Below are 16,550 nucleotides of genomic sequence, written 5' to 3' on the forward strand. Positions count from 1 at the left end.
GCCCTGTAGCAGACCAGGAGGTGTATCACAGTAAACAGCTGTCTCATGAGTGCAGGACTACTGAGGATTCATGTTGTCCCATCCGTCCCTATGCGCTCAGTCTTACCTGTTGAAAGAATGATGCAAACCAGAGCCGGTGCTCAAGCTGCATCAGATAGTATGTTGCAATCTCGTTCCTCCTCTTCAAGGAACAGAAGATTTCTCAGAGGCACATAGGGCTGTGTGATATGATGGTATGACGATTAAACAAACGTCTGTAGTTCCATATTTTGTTCTATCGTTTATATTGTGGTGTTGTAAATCATGCACTTTTTAAGGCTGAGGGATGTGTGGAGATTAAAGGAGTAGCTCAGTGTGTTATGATGCGCAGCCATAGACAGTGTTTCTCTCTTCATTAATTCAATTCAATTCAATTTTATTTACAGTGCCAAATCATAACAAAAGTTATCTCAGGACACTTTACATAGTAGGTAAAGACCACACTCTATGACTTATTTATGATTTACATAGACCCAACAATTTTCCCATAGAGTACAGTGGCAACGAAAACCTTCCCTATGACTGGCAGGAATGTCGGACAGACCCAGCTCTGCAATAGTATCCAGCTGCAGACCCGGAGCACAAGCCCCTCACTTGACAGAAGTCCCTCACTTGACAAAGCCCCTTGCTTGACGGAAGTGAAGCAATTGTAGTGTTTTTTACTTTATTGAAAGTCACGCAATCGTTTTTTTAATAGGTTATTTAAACTTTTTTGAAAAAGCACAAAACATAGCAAGTTAAAGGAAATCGTTTTTTTAACTTAGATAGCATGATTGATACTACTAACTAAATCACATACTAACCAATTCAGCCAGGTTGATTCTGCATGGCCTCTTTAAGTCACTGTGCTCCCTGATGACGTGATCATCCTGTGTTGGCTCCTGTTGGCCACATTTATAATATAGGAACTTTTAGCAATGTCAAGAAAATTTACATTACTACCACTATTTAAAATTGTAAAAAACACATTAGTTTCTTAAACAAATAATGTCTCAAACCTTTCCATTTTTGTCCTCCGCTTGGCTTGTCACCTCCTCCTGGACATTAAAAACAGCTGTGTCCTTTTGAGGAAAGTATTTATTTTTTTACCATGTCAAAATGTTAGAAATCAATCAGTTGTGGTGATCGACATACATATACTTTTACAATATTGGACACTTAAGTCACCTCTCTTTCGTTTTAGTCTAAAGACTGGTGGAAGAAGACCATGCAGCATGCTTTCTGCCTCCTTGGAAAAATGGGCAAACCTTCAGCCATGTCTGTAGAACAAACAAATAGTCAAAATATGACACAGACAAAAACAGACACAGACCCCTCCAGGTGCAGGTTTTCCACTAGCACTGCACACCACCATCTCCGCAGAGCTGCCATGTCATCCTAAAGGAAGAACATTGCCACAAATACAAAGTGCATGTTTGTATTTTTCTGTGTTGTACGGTAACCTCATGATTCCAAAGAGATATTATTTCTGTTTGATAATGTCTACTTACAACAGTGGAGTCAAATGGTGCATCCATATACGGGTTAAAGAGAAATATGCCGAGGCTGGCTTGTCTTTTCATCATTGTGGTGCTCATGGTTTTCATTAGCACTGGCAATTTTTTTCTTTAGCGGCCGACACAACAATCTCAGCGCAGGAAAATCCCTTACACATCTCACAGGTTGCAAAAAAACTTTATCAGAAATGTATTTTCCACAGAGTGACAGCACTATCCTCAAATTCTCGCGCATCAAAGATTGCTAGTTAGCTCGTAGTTAGCAACATTATCAACATAGCAAAGCTTACGTTGTTTTTAAACGTCTCCATTATCTTCATCATGTGAAGCCGTGAAAGCGAGTTCGCTAAAATTCCCGCCTACTTACTGATCTCATACGTCACTTCCGTCAAGCAAGGGGCTTTGTCAAGTGAGGGACTTGTGCTCCGGGTCTGCAGCTGGATGCTACTCCAGCTCTGTGGAGGATGGAGGATCTGTCTTGACCGGTTGGGGAGGAAGAAAAGGAAAGAGAAAGAGAGAAAAGACAGATGGATGGACAGAGAGAGACAAAGTCAAGTCAAATGTATTTATATAGCACATTTCATACGGCAAGTGTGAACTCAATGTGCTTCAAGAAATTCAAACAAAGATACATTGTATAACATAAAATAGCATTTAGGATAAAATGAATTAAAATAAATAAAAAACAATATTATATGCATAAAAAATATATAGGGCATTATACAATCATACAAGAATGTATTATCACCATTTAAAAAGGAGATAGTAATAATAATAATGATAATAAAAATTCTTAACGCAAACAATCAGGGCAGAAATAAAACATATTCTTTAAACATAACTAAAAGCTTGCGAAAAAAGATACATTTTTAGAAGAAAACACTGTTGGAGCAGACCGTAGTTCATGTGGAAGAGAATTCCAGAGAGTAGGACCATAGTGGCTGAAAGCGCCATGAGCTGATTTGGAGTTGATTCTGGGTATAGTGATGAGCTCTGTAGCTGATGATCTAAGGGATCTTACTGGTGTGTATTTAATGAGCATGTCAACAACGTAAGAAGGAGCCAAGCCATTACAACATTTAAAAACAATAAGAAGTATTTCAAAATCAATTCTTTGTTTAACTGGGAGCCAATGAAGAGATGATAAAATAGGAGTGATGTGCTCAAACCTCTTTGTTTTCATTAGGACTCTGGCTGCAGCATTTTGAATACGCTGGAGTTTATGTAAAGTCTGCTTATTCAATCCAACAAAAAGAGCATTGCAGTAGTCCAGTCTACTGGAAATAAAAGTATGACCCAGCTTTTCAGAGTCTGACTGAGACAGAAAACATCTAACTTTTGATAGGTTTCTAAGATGATTAAAAAGCAGTCTTAGAAACATTAGAGATATGCCTTTGGAAGATAAGATCAGCATCTAAAATCACACCCACGTTATTGACATGCTCGCATGGTTTTACGGACAGGGGACAAAGACAGCCACAAAGACAGACACAGACACACTTCCAGTAACTATAATAATATCTATAGTGAATATGACTTATATGTTATGGCAGTTGATACATTGGAATAGTAGAAACAACCACGGCTAAGGTGGTAGAATATGAAAATGATAATAATTATGGTGTCAAACATGATAAATGATGATGAGCAGCGGCAACAGCAGCTACGACACAGAGAGACTTACCACCGATGGTGCCTCTATGGCTACAAATTCCATAGTTTATAAGACCAGTGATAGCATATATGACTAATAGTTATAATAGTAGCAGGAAGCATCATGCAGGACCACGGCAGCAGGCACCACCACGAGACCTGCGAGACGACAAAGGACAAACAACTCCGGGGAAGAAGTTGAATGAGTAACATGCATTGATGAGACATGAATGATACAGACAGAGAGGAGCGAAGTTCAGAGTATCAGGAAAATGATTATCCCCCGGCTAGGCCTATAGCAGCATCACTAAGCAGAACAAAAGCTTAAAAATAACAACATAGCTGAGGGCTCGTAAGCCCTAGCTGTAAGCTTTATCAAAAAGGAAAGTTTTAAGTTTACTCTTAAATATGGGGAAAGTGTCTGCCTCCAGAATTACACTTGGGAGTTGGTTCCACAGGAGAGGAGCTTGGTAACTGAAGGCTCTGCCTCTAATTCTACTTTTGGAGACTCTAGGAATGACAAGTATCCCTGCATTCTCAGAGTGCAGCGATCTAGTCGGGTAATACGGTACTATGAGCTCTTTTAGATACAATGGAGCCTGACCAATAAGAGCTTTGTAGGTAAGGAGAATGATTTTAAATTATATTCTAGATTTTACAAGTAGCCAGTGAAAAGAGGCTAATACAGGAGAAATCAGTTCTTTATTGCGATTTGTTTTAGTTAGTACTCAAGCTGCAGCATTTTGGACCAACTGGAGACTCTTAACAGACTTATTGGAGCAGCCTGATAATAAGGAGTTGCAGTAGTCCAGCCTAGAAATAACAAATGCATGGACTAGTTTTTCTGCATCTTTCTGAGACACAATGTTCCTAATTTTCACAATACTACGCAGGTGAAAATATGCAGACCTTGTCGTTAGTTTTATGTGAGAATTGAAGGACTTATCCTGATCAAAAATAACACCCATATTCATTACTGTGGTGCTGGAGGGCAACACAACATCATCCAGAGTAACAATATCTTTAGGTATTGAGTTTCGGAGGCCTTCAGGGCCAATTACAACAACTTCAGTTTTATCTGAGTTTAACATCAGAAAATTGCAGGTCATCCAGCTTTTTATTTCCTTAATGCACATTTGAAGTTTATCTAACTGATCGGTTTCTTCTCGTTTGATCGACAAATATAATTGTGTATCATCAGCATAACAATGAAAGTTTATGGAGTGCTTCCTTACAATATTTCCTAAGGGAAGCATATATAAGGTGAATAGAATCGGTCCAAAGACAGAACCCTGTGGGACTCCGTGACTGACTTTAGTGTGCATGGAGGATTTGTCATTAACATGTACAAACTGAGATCTATCTGATAAGTATGACTTAAACAAGCTTAATGCGGTTCCTCTAATGCCAATTGGATGCTCCAGTCTCTGTATCAGGATACGATTATCAATAGTGTCGAAGGCTGCACTAAGATCTAGTAAAACAAGTACAGAGACACTAGAAAACAACTTTAACACACCAGATGCATGACACAGATGCTCCATGTGTGACTCCGACACAGGCTGCAGTGTTTTAGTGAAAATGACAAATTATTTCGGCTGTGCTGTCACTTCAACAGTCTGACACAGCACTGTGAAAGTGAAACCACAGTTCGAAATATACCGTCATCTGTTGTCAAAAATACAACAAAACACATTTATGTTTTATGACCACAAATACTTTTAATAAGATGTCCGTATCAGAAATCCTGAATCATATTCGGTCCTGTGTCAGGACAAACATACTTTCCAGTGTGCCTTTAATTATAGCCTAAAGTAATAAAGAAAAAACATTTTTTTACAGGAAATATGCTATACCGTGATATAAATCATTATGTGGATATGAAATTACCTATATTGTGATATGAGATTTCGGTCATATCGCCCAGCCCTAGAGCCACATGTCTCTGTTGTCTTCTTTGTGATCTATTTTAAATTAAGTGACAGTTGTCAGCAGACTTAAGGTTAAAGTGTCAGTGATACACAGATCATAATTAACATAAGAGGTATCTCCATATGATTTAGCTTTGATTAAATAAACTGCTTTGTGATGTGTTTTATTATTTTTCAAAATATTGTTGAAGGATTTCAATATCCTCTCAAATATTATGTTTCCTCAAGATGCAGAGTTTTTATTTTACGAATTTCATTTTCATTACAATAACACATTACAGATAGGAGACAAATATCAATGTGAGAATGTCAAAGCCAGAGAATAATGAGAAAAGATGTGTATGGCCAGTCACACCTTGAGTTATTTAAATCAAACACACAGGGTATCTGTGTCACACCTTTTCTGCTAGTCATGGGCACCCACATTTGAGCACATACACATGCTCAAATACATCTTAGTCATTTTCCATCTTAGTCGACTAAACATTTTTTTGATTGGTCATTTTTTATGCCCTTAGTCAATTAATCAACTAAAGGTGGAGATCAACAAACTCTGTTAACGTATATGAAGTTGACAGATCCCATTAACTATCTATGGAGAGCAGGAGATCCAGTGTGATGTATACAGCGTGGTGAGTTGACTGGCAATTCAACATGTCTGAATTTGCATAAACACAAATTGACCTCAGCGTCATGCAAATGAGATCCGTTCACTGCAACCAAACATGTTCGCGAACTACGATCAAACTGTCAAACTAGGCAGTGTTGATGAAATTTGAATCAATATGCTGTTACTGTATTGCATATTTCTCACTTAAACGGTTTTCAGAAACATATATTAGTGTGCCATTTACCTGTAAAATGGGACATTTGTGACTCAGCCGCCATCAGAATCAGAATCAAAATCTGAATCAACTTTACTGCCAAGTATGTAAACAGATTACATACCAGGAATTCGACCTGATGATTTTGTGCTTAGCGCATAAAAATATAGAAACACAGAAAGAGTACACAGAATTAAGGAATAACAACGGATAAAAACAAGACATTAAAAGGTTCAATTCAATTCAATTTATTTATAGTGCCAAATCATAACAGAAGTTATCTCAGGACCCTTTACAGAGTAGGCATAGACCCAACAATTCCCCTGTAGAGTACAGTGGCAATGAAACCCTTCCCTATAACAGGAAGGAAAATCGGACAGACCCAGCTCTGTGGAGGACGGCCATCTGTCTTGACCGGTTTGGGAGAAAGAAAAGGAGAGAGAAAGATAGAAAGACAAAGACAGATAAAAGACAGAGAGACAGACAGACTTCCAGAGATGCAAGCAGCCAAAGAGTAACAGTAACTATAACAATATCCATAGTAATGTGAATATGACTTATATGTTATGGCAGTTAATACAGCAGAATAGTAGGAGCAGGCACATCTAAGGTGATAGAATATGAAAATGAAAATAATTATGACAAACATGATCAATGATGAGTAGGGGCAATAGCAGCTACGATTCAGCAAGACATACCACTGATGGTGTTTTTATGGCTACAAATTTTTTAATTTATAAGACTAGTGACAGTATAAATGACTAATAGTTATAGAAGTAGCAGGAAGCGTCATGCAGGACCATGGCAGCAGGCACCACCACGATCAGCAGAGACCTACACACAGGAACACGGCAGCAGGCACCACCACGATCAGCAGAGACCTACACACAGGACCACGGCAGCAGGCACCACCACGATCAGCAGAGACCTACACACAGGACCACGGCAGTTATAGATATAGAATATAGAATATGATATATATACAGTTGAGCCAAAACCAAGAACCAAAGCCAGCAAGTCTTGGGTTCCGACACGTCTTTTAGTTATTTTGATGGCGTTGATGGATCTCAACCTTAATTGATTGGTCTACAAATTGGTATATTATGAGCCAACTAAGAATTTCTTTAATAAAGGACAGCCCTAGTTGCTAACAACCAGTCTTGTACCACCTCAGACCAGGGTTATCTTACCTGTGTTTAAACCCTCTTTTTTCGATTCAAACCAAGCCTGTCAACAGAGATTAATCCCTGGTCATGACAATTCAGATACACCCAGATCAAGTCATAACAATTAGCGAACGAGGTGTAGTGTAATTCACATTGAAATCGACTTTTGTTTAACCTGTCTGACCCACCTCTGGACCTGGGTCAAGAAGCAGGGTCAGACAACATGACAACCATTGTAGACACAAAATCAACTCTTGTTGGGCTCTTCGTGTGAAAGGGGTCATGAACAGATTTTGTCTTGCAAGATGGTTAAGGTTAGGCTTGGACCTTGAATGGTTAAGGTTAGTATCCGGCTGTTAAGGCGTGACGTAACGCCGTTTCAAAATATAATATCAGGGTCCAAGTCAGTCCAAGCTTCATATTTCTACAATGCCGCAGTGCTGTGTTCCCCGTTGTATGAACAGATCTGAGTTTTTAAAAAACAACGTAATTGTCATTTTACCTATTTCTTATCAATGAAAAAAGGTGTCTAACTGACCAAAGAGGTGATCGTAATTGTTCACAATTTCAGTCGTCATTATTGTCTGTTTTGTTTCATCGAAGAGTTTGGACCCTGAAATCAGATTTTGAAAGGGTGTTACGTTAGGTTTAATAGCTGGATAGGTAGCTGGAAAGCAAGTCTTCTTGCAAATCTAGGGTTACCGTCTAGACAAAACCCATTCTTATAAGTGTGGGGTCCGTCTGACATATTCTAATTCTACACACAATATCTTTACACTAATCACAACATTGTAACTTTGCATAAACTCTCTTACCACAGAGACCAGTTGTAAAGGCAAAGTGAATCCACGAATACTAGAGATTTGCATCCAAAACACATATCAGTCAATGAAGAAGTTAAACTTAGCAGGAACAGGTTCGGCTTTCATCTTCTTCTTCTCTTACCTGCTCTTACATACAGCAGTGAACAGAGAGGACGAAGAGCCTGAGTGCAGGTCTGGCATGACACACCCTGCTAGTCTAGATCCGAGCACAAAGGCAGAGCAGGGTGCTGCCTCCACACTCACTCTCCATCTGACAGGCCAATGTCAGAGCAAGCCAGAAATATATGGTAATTACTATCTGCAGAGACCCAGGAAGGGGAATGGATCAACTCAACTTCGTTATAACAAGAGACGTATTTTTTAAATCAGGACACCTCCAAAATGTGTGCCCCCCCCCCCTGTCACTGTGGATCAGAGGCAGCAAGAGGAGCTGAGCGGCTGTCAGTTCCTGTCTTTTTCAAAGGCAACCGCATTAATGGGCTGCCAGTGCGACCCAGTCACGCTCTTTGTACTACACGATTACTGTGTTTAGTCGTAGACCTAATGCTGCTGACCTCTATTTTCTAATGGGGAAAGACCTTTAAGGGGCACTCAAGACCGAAATCACTTATGTGCATCACCACTAAGAGAAGATCTTTTTGTATTGTGTGTGTGTGTGTGTGTGTGTGTGTGTGCATGCAGGCGTGCATGCATGCGTGCGTGTGGCGTGTGTGTGTGTTGTGCTGTGTTGTGTTGCTTTGCTCCTACCCGAGGCTTTGAGAACATAGAGCATGTGCATCCTGTCCGGTCCTGTAAAAGAAACACTGGAACGGAGGACTCTTGGAGCCTGGGGCAGATATGAAAGTAGTTTCAGTAACACAATGCAGGATGACAGTAGTTTAACTGAGGAGGGTTTTTTGGACTTTGTTTGTTTCTGCTCAGTACAGCCTTTCAAAGATGCTCTCAGTGAATGTGCAGATTCTAATCGGACCAAATTGTGAGTTTGTTTTTTCTTTCTTGACTGTGGGACAAATTTCTTATGTGGAGTCTGTGTCCATGAGCACTCCTATCCTTGGCTCTGGAAGTATTTTAGAAGAAGCAGTTCATGTTGTAACAGATCAGCTTATTTTACCCTATTTGACACAAGCCAGCCACCCCACCTACTCATGAATGTAATACCACACTACTGACGCCTGTAATCTGAAAATGATTCAGTGTGGTGAAGGATGAGTGTGAACTGTTTTGTTGTAAATGTATGCATTTTGCAGCATGTCTACATTCCACTTATTTGTAATTGGGTTATTAAAAATGCTTATTGTTGTCACAGTGGGCTCTTACATGTATTATTAATATGAAATGATGAGGCAGATGATACTGAAAATATGATGCCAAAGCATCCTGATGTAACAGTCAAACTGCAGGCATCCTTTTTTTAGTGACAGATGGCTGTTTTTGTGTTTGGCACAACATTTTTTTGCTGTTCTTTTTAAGTACAGCCGTGTCCAAATAAATATGTATTTCTGTTAGCAACAGGGGCAAACCCCCCAGGGAGTGTCAGTGGCTGGCTGTGCTTTGGGGCTGCAGCAGGAGGAAGAGAAGCAGACCAGGGTCTGTATTGTGTAGCAATTCATCACATTACAGAAAGAAAGACATGGATGGTTTTTCAGCCGGCTGATGTCACTGACTGTAATATACACAGGAGGCCTGCCAGTCAACCAAATCGCAGAAAATTACGACAATTGCTTCACATACAGGGATTTCAGTTCAGTTGTCATCTCCTGCATTTTGTTTATCCACCTTAAGTCCACTGATAACTGAAGATAAAGTGCAGATACTGTACTCATCTTTTTATTGTTTACTTTGATGATGCCATATTTACAAAGCTTGAGAAACCTCTACAACAAAGATGACTGAAATGTTCAGACTAGTAGGTTTACGCAGCAGCGCTCCTCCTGCAGACATTCTCTAATATCTTTTTTGGATGAATCTATCAGATATGTTCTGCAACTCGTGTAATGGAAACATGTACAAATGATATATATATATACAACATATACTCACTTTAGAGGCTGAAAACTAAATTTTATCTACTATAGGTCTGTGTGTTTTAACTGTCGGAGACTGCTGTTGTTTTCAGGTGATTTAAGATTTAAGAAGATAAATACAAGATCTATGTCTAATTGAAATTATGGATGGAGCCGCCATTGGCTCACTTCACTACCCGCGTTATTGCGTTAAGGTTCTTCTTAAATCACCTGAAAACACCAGCAGTCTGTTACAGTTAAAACACACAGACTTCCTGTGAAACAGCCATGTCCAGACGCATCAGCTGTAATGTTCAAATAATGTCCAGGCATGTACTTAACTTGCTATTTTGTTGTTACATTTATTTTACATATGGCATGTCATGCATCCAGGTGCATCATATACACATTAGGTAGGTTTCTGCTGCCTGCAGATACCATGATCACTGTCACCCAGCAGATGTGATTATGAATATTAGGTAGCCATGTGGTACACGTAGTCTCTTCAATATGATTCCATCAGACCTTAGCCGTTTCTCAATACCAAGTATGTCAAGTTCAGACACAGGAAGAAGGGAGGACGCAGTCGAGGTATTCTGCAAGTGGAACAGCAGCGGACTTGATGACGTCACCATCTCAGCTCGTCTTGGTTGTCAGGGTTACCCCAGGACCTCACATCTCTGAAAACGTTGAAGCAAATTTTAAAATAGGCTCTATCTTGATACATTGACCACAGATTCAAAGTTTAAACAATTATAAAAATCTGCTTTTCGTGACACAAATAGGGTAGTATTTGAAAAATTATAACTCAGGGTTGTATGTTGTCTGCTGCGTCATCTACGCTGATGGGTTAAATGCATGTCTGAAGTCTGAAGTCACCTCTGATGCATCGTCAGAGCAAGTCACATCCATGCTTCAGGCACTTCAATCAGCAGGGCTCTCTCACCCTCAAAACAGCCTCATTGAGCCTCAAAGTTTATCTTGTATGTAGGAGATATGTATTTCCTACGTAGGAGATAAACTTGGGTTTTGGCCAAAAATGTCCCGAATTGTTTTTTTTTTCCCCTTGCCTCTCAGGGCTTCCATAATTGTTAGTTGCAGCACAACTACTGAGCCTGTAAAGACAGTCATATAATGTCCTGTGTGGCTTATGAAGAGCCTTGTAAAGGCTGAAAAATAGCCCAGACGATGTTATCACTCATTATAGCATTTTAAGGGATTGACTCATATTTTTAGAAAGTTACAGTCAGGATATCTCTGCTTTTATTACATCAGCTTTTAAATAAATACCCTTTTAATGGATAAATAAGTATACAACATAGGGTATAAAATATATAGAAAATAAGAGTTGATTTTTAACTATTCTTATATATGTTTGTACTGACACTGCAATTTGTATGTATTCCTTTATTTCTGTATGAAACTGCCTGCTCACACTGCAGAATAACAATGTCCATCGAGATGCCCTAAGCTGATGGAGTCCTTCCCTTTTTGGGCTGTCATAAAGGATGATAGACCTCCTTTGAGATTACTACCCACCATCTTTGTCTTCGTGCTCCACCTTTGCTTTATCAAGAATCAGTCTGGGCTTGATCTTAACTGTGTAAGGATATGGGCATGTTTGACTTGCACAACTTGTTCAGTCTTTGAATATTCACTGAGGCCTGTCTTTGAAGATGCTCCTGAGTCTCTTTTAGTGAGTGAAGCAGTTTTATTCATTGTGACTCTTGCAAAGTGATCTTTAACCTACAGGGAAATCACAAAGAACTCTTAAGGGACTTCTGAAAACCTCTCTACAATCGATCTTTTTTTTTGAAATAACAACTTTTTGAACTGACCAAAAAAAGCAATAGACAATATTCAAAAAGACTTCTGCAACATCAAACTTTATCTCATCTCATCTCATCTTCATCCGCTTATCCGGGGTCGGGTCGCGGGGGCAGCAGCTTTAGCAGGGGAAAACTTCCCTTGCCCGGGCCACATTAACCAGCTCTAACTGGGGGATCCCGAGGCGTTCCCAGGCCAGTGTGGAGATATAATCTCTCCACCTAGTCCTGGGTCTTCCCCGAGGCCTCCTCCCGGCTGGACGTGCCTGGAACACCTCCCTAGGGAGGCGCCCAGGGGGCATCCTTACTAGATGCCCGAACCACCTCAACTGGCTCCTTTCAACGCAAAGGAGCAGCGGCTCTACTCCGAGTTCCTCACGGATGCTGAACTTCTCACCCTATCTCTAAGGGAGACTCCAGCCACCCTCCTGAGAAAAGCCATTTCGGCCGCTTGTACTCGCGACCTTGTTCTTTCGGTCATGACCCAACTTTCATGACCATAGGTGAGGGTAGGAACGAAGATTGACCGGTAGATCGAGAGCTTTGCCTTCCGGATCAGCTCTCTTTTCGTCACAACGGTGCGGTAGAGTGACTGCAACACCTCCCCCGCTGCTCCGATTCTCCGGCCAAACTCACGCTCCATCGTCCCCTCACTCGTGAACATGATCCCGAGGTACTTGAACTCCTTCATTTGGGGTATCTAAAGTTATTTAAATTGAGCTATTGTGCTTCTATTATCATATAACAAATAATCTGGATGATTTATCACATTATTTTTTCTAATTAGAACTTTGACTTTCAAGGATTATAAAAACAAAATAATGAAGATAACATGATCAATGTCCTGCATTCATTTTTACAAAGATGCACTCGTTTTGTCTTGCCGCATAGATCCAGTGCACCCCCTTTTCTTGTCTTTTTTCTTTTTATCCAAATTTGTTTCATTGTCTTTTGCAGAAAAGAACACAGAAACAGGTATAACACATATACAGTACATCTGCTTTAAGGTGAAAAAAAACCCCAGAAAAACCCCAACATGAATCCCGCTATCCCTCCCAACAACCCACGACAGAAACAATAAAAAAAAAAAAAGTAACTGAATAACATGTAACATAAGTAGATCAAATAAGATAAAGATTAAAAAAAATGGCACTTTTTAGACAGATTGGGGGGAAATTAACTTTGTCTGAGACCTGTTTCTGTCTGGCAACAGATTAGTCAACAATTTTTTCTAACGCCCTATAAAACAAATTTTCGTAATGCTAAATGATTGTTGTTATTATTAGCTGTTTAAATATCTAATGCTAACAAAAGAAAATATAAATACGACTACATTATGCAAATATAACTTCTCATCCATCTACATCATGTTCACTACACTTCCAAACAAGGTCACACCGACTTGGGAGACAGGAAGTGTGTACTGTTTCATACCATTCAGTCATAGAGTAGCTTTGCTATAACTCAAGATTGAAGCCAAGTTTCCATGCCTTGCTTTACATCTGCGTATTGAAGTGAAAGGGGTTAGCCTTGAAATCTCTCAAATTTTTTGTTTTGAATTATATTAAAAGTTAGATAGTTCGTTAAAGTAAATTCACTGTTAAAAAATAATTAATCTTTATCTCAGTATTGACTAAAAAAATTGAGATCAAGATTTTTGCCATTACGGAGCAACCCTAAAAATAAGGCTGATTTCTTGTTGCCATGGTAGTGAAGTAATACAGTCTCCCTGGGCAGCTGGATTTCTTCTACACTTTGTCTTGGAGATGGCCTGTTTTTATGCCGGGGAGCATTGTGTAACCCATAAAACCAATGCCCTGGATGATTTTGTGAAGATGGTCCGGCCAGCTGTGTGAGACATCTCATTATGTTTTCGCTCTCTGCGGCATTCTTTGGCTCATGTTATGCCATGTAGTCATATGGGTTTTTAAGATTGTGCGAGAGCAGGTGCAGCCATAGTCCAAAAGCACTGGAGAGGAAACAAACACAACCAACATGCCTTATCCTGCCTTCAAGTGTCCCTTATCCCCATGGACCTCTGCTGTGCCATCACTCTGTGTTCAGCCCCACACGCACAGCGGCCAAACCCTAAGCTCAAGCTCCAAATGGTGCTGATCAGCTGCATCCATTGCTTTCCGTAGAGTACAGTACCTGCTCCTTACAGCCAGCAGGAGTATGGGATCATGCTGTGATAAATTGCCAAGCAGCTAGGGGAGGCGAGGGGTTCCTCCAAGACTGTTTTGATAATTGCTAGTCCACTAACAAATGGTTTGATTAAGCTCTGCAGGAAAACAGCATATGCCTGTCAGTTAGACTCCAGTGCAGCAGATAATGTCACAACATTCACGTTTGATGGGTTGACTTCAATAAGGTAAAGAACTCATCAAAGAGTAGAGCTCATATGAGCCTTACCCGTAGAGGTTACTGATACTGTATCCGATTCATTCATCGCAGCTACTGAAAAATAAATGGAGGCATTAATTATGAAAGATATTAGGTGATAAACTAACAGTATTTCTCTTACTTCACACATGTGGAGCACTATTGTATTTGCATTTTAAATCATGCTGAGTTATAGAGATTTATAGAAATGGCAGGATAACAGGTTGTAAAAGGGGGTTACATCTCGTTTCTCACCACGCCATAGCTACTGTTGCAATTATTCCTGAATCATGTTTCTGATATCTCTGTGTGATTGTGGTAGAGGTGATGTCTATGGTTAAATTATTGTACTTGTACCAGTATGACAATGATGAAGTGATTAAAAGTGGGTTTTGTGGAATTTATATTAACTACATTGTGGTCTTAAAATCTGCATTGTTCGCTTTTTGCTGAACATTTGTTTCAATTTAAACACGAGTTCACACTAAATTGGATTATTGACCTGGTTAATGGAGTCCCTTAATTACTTATTACATCTACTGTAATAGTTAGTCATTAATTATTGTTACATATTAATTACATAACTATCATTCATTTATTCAATTCTGAATAATTAGCCATTGATTTAATAATTTGTTCTCTTTCTTAAAACAATCTCATGATGTCAAACTGTCTAATGTCCCACATAACTGCATTAACTAAGTCTTGGTGGAGCCTGAAAGAAAGAAAGAAAGTAAGAAAGAAAGAAAGAAAGAAAGAAAGACATTTTGTATGTGGATCTCAAGACTTCAAAATGTGTGTTTGGCTCATTTCAAAATACCCCCAACACAATGGAAGTTGGCATTTAAAGTCCAACAATGTTTTACTGATTTTGGAAATCTTTTACTTGCCAACATGATGCCCCACTTCCTGCTAGAGATAATAAGTCAAACCTTTGGCGGTTTTCTCTATGACTGTTGAGATATCATTCATTCATTCATCTTCAACCGCTTATCCTGGGGTCGGGGTCACGGGGGGTGCTGGAGCCGATCCCAGCTGACATTGGGCGTGAGGCGGGGTATACCCTGGACAGGACGCCAGTGTATCGCAGGGCACATAGAGACGAACATAGACAAACAATCATTCACACCTACGGGCAATTTTTAGAGTCATCAATTACCCTAACACATGCATGTCTTTGGACTGTGGGAGGAAACCGGACGGAGAACCCGGAGAAAACCCACGCAGACACGGGGAGAACATGCAAACACCACACAGAAGGGCCCAGGCCGGGATGCGAACCTGGAACCTTCTTGCTGTGACCACTACACCACTAGAAAATTCTGACTATCTCATAAATACAAAACATTTCACATTGTAACTGTTAATTTATCAGTATGTTTGTAAAAATTCTGTCAAATATCGACGTTTATAATATCATCTGTACAATATAGGATGGGTTAAAATGTGGAGATGGATTCTCACATCTTAAAACTTTTTAAACCCCTTAGCTGTCTAGCATCTAATGTGTCTGCATCACCCGCATTATCAGCCGATTGAATGGTCAATATCAGTTGTTATCATTCTCATAGGTACGCTGCGGTATGGCCCTACTATTGTAGTCCATTATGATCTGTTGGTAAGCTGGATCACCCATCCATGTTAACATTAAGAGCAATTTCTCGACCCCAGAGTTGTAAAATGTCTTAGTATGACATGACAAAGGGAGCCCATATATAGGTATTCATATTTTTTAGGCTGATTACAAAGATATAAACAATGAATAATAGGGCTGATCTTGTGATGCACAGGTTGCAGTTATGTTCACCGCGGTTAATTCATTGATTGGGTGTGTGGAATTATAAAAAATAACAGTCTGATGGGTGAAATAAAACCTTATAAAGGAAAATATTAATTACATTCTTTAAATAAATTATAAATATAAGCAGTCAGCTGCATTTTTCGTCAGGCAAGTATTGCTGTTCCCATGAAGAGAGACGCTGTGTGTTCATACACACTAGGAACAGCAACTTCATTGATTATTTCAGAAGCTTAATGTTTAGTTTATAATTTTTAGTTTTGCTACTTAATGGGATACTTTGTACGGCATGCTCCGCAGATCAGACCTCCGCAGTCAGAGATGAAAGGTGAACGTTCATGTAAACAGATGTCAACAGTTAAGAATGGTGTTTGGCTTCCCTCATAGCAGACAGTCACTCATAGAGGGACAGGTAGAGGTGAGGTGAAATGTCCATGTGGGTGCAGGTCTCTAATGTGGAGAAAATAATTAATTTGACCAGGTGGCTGGTAGATTATTTAAGAGTAAACGCAGATTTAGATGGTGTCATCTTGTTTGCATGCTGCTGTAATATTATCTGAAACAACGCAAGAATGGTTACTGTAAACAATTGGTTCCATGATCTGTTC

At 39.6% G+C, this 16,550-nt stretch overlaps 1 protein-coding gene across 1 annotated transcript in view; it reads left to right on the forward strand.

Annotated features, from left to right (window-relative positions):
• Positions 1–16,550, forward strand: part of cntn4 (contactin 4) — a gene marked incomplete at both ends in the record, with an annotated part of 169,059 nt that overhangs the window by 82,946 nt on the left and 69,563 nt on the right. The window lies entirely within an intron of this gene.

Source organism: Echiichthys vipera (genome assembly GCF_963691815.1).
Source record: "Echiichthys vipera genome assembly, chromosome: X".
Taxonomy (NCBI): Eukaryota; Metazoa; Chordata; class Actinopteri; order Perciformes; family Trachinidae; genus Echiichthys; species Echiichthys vipera.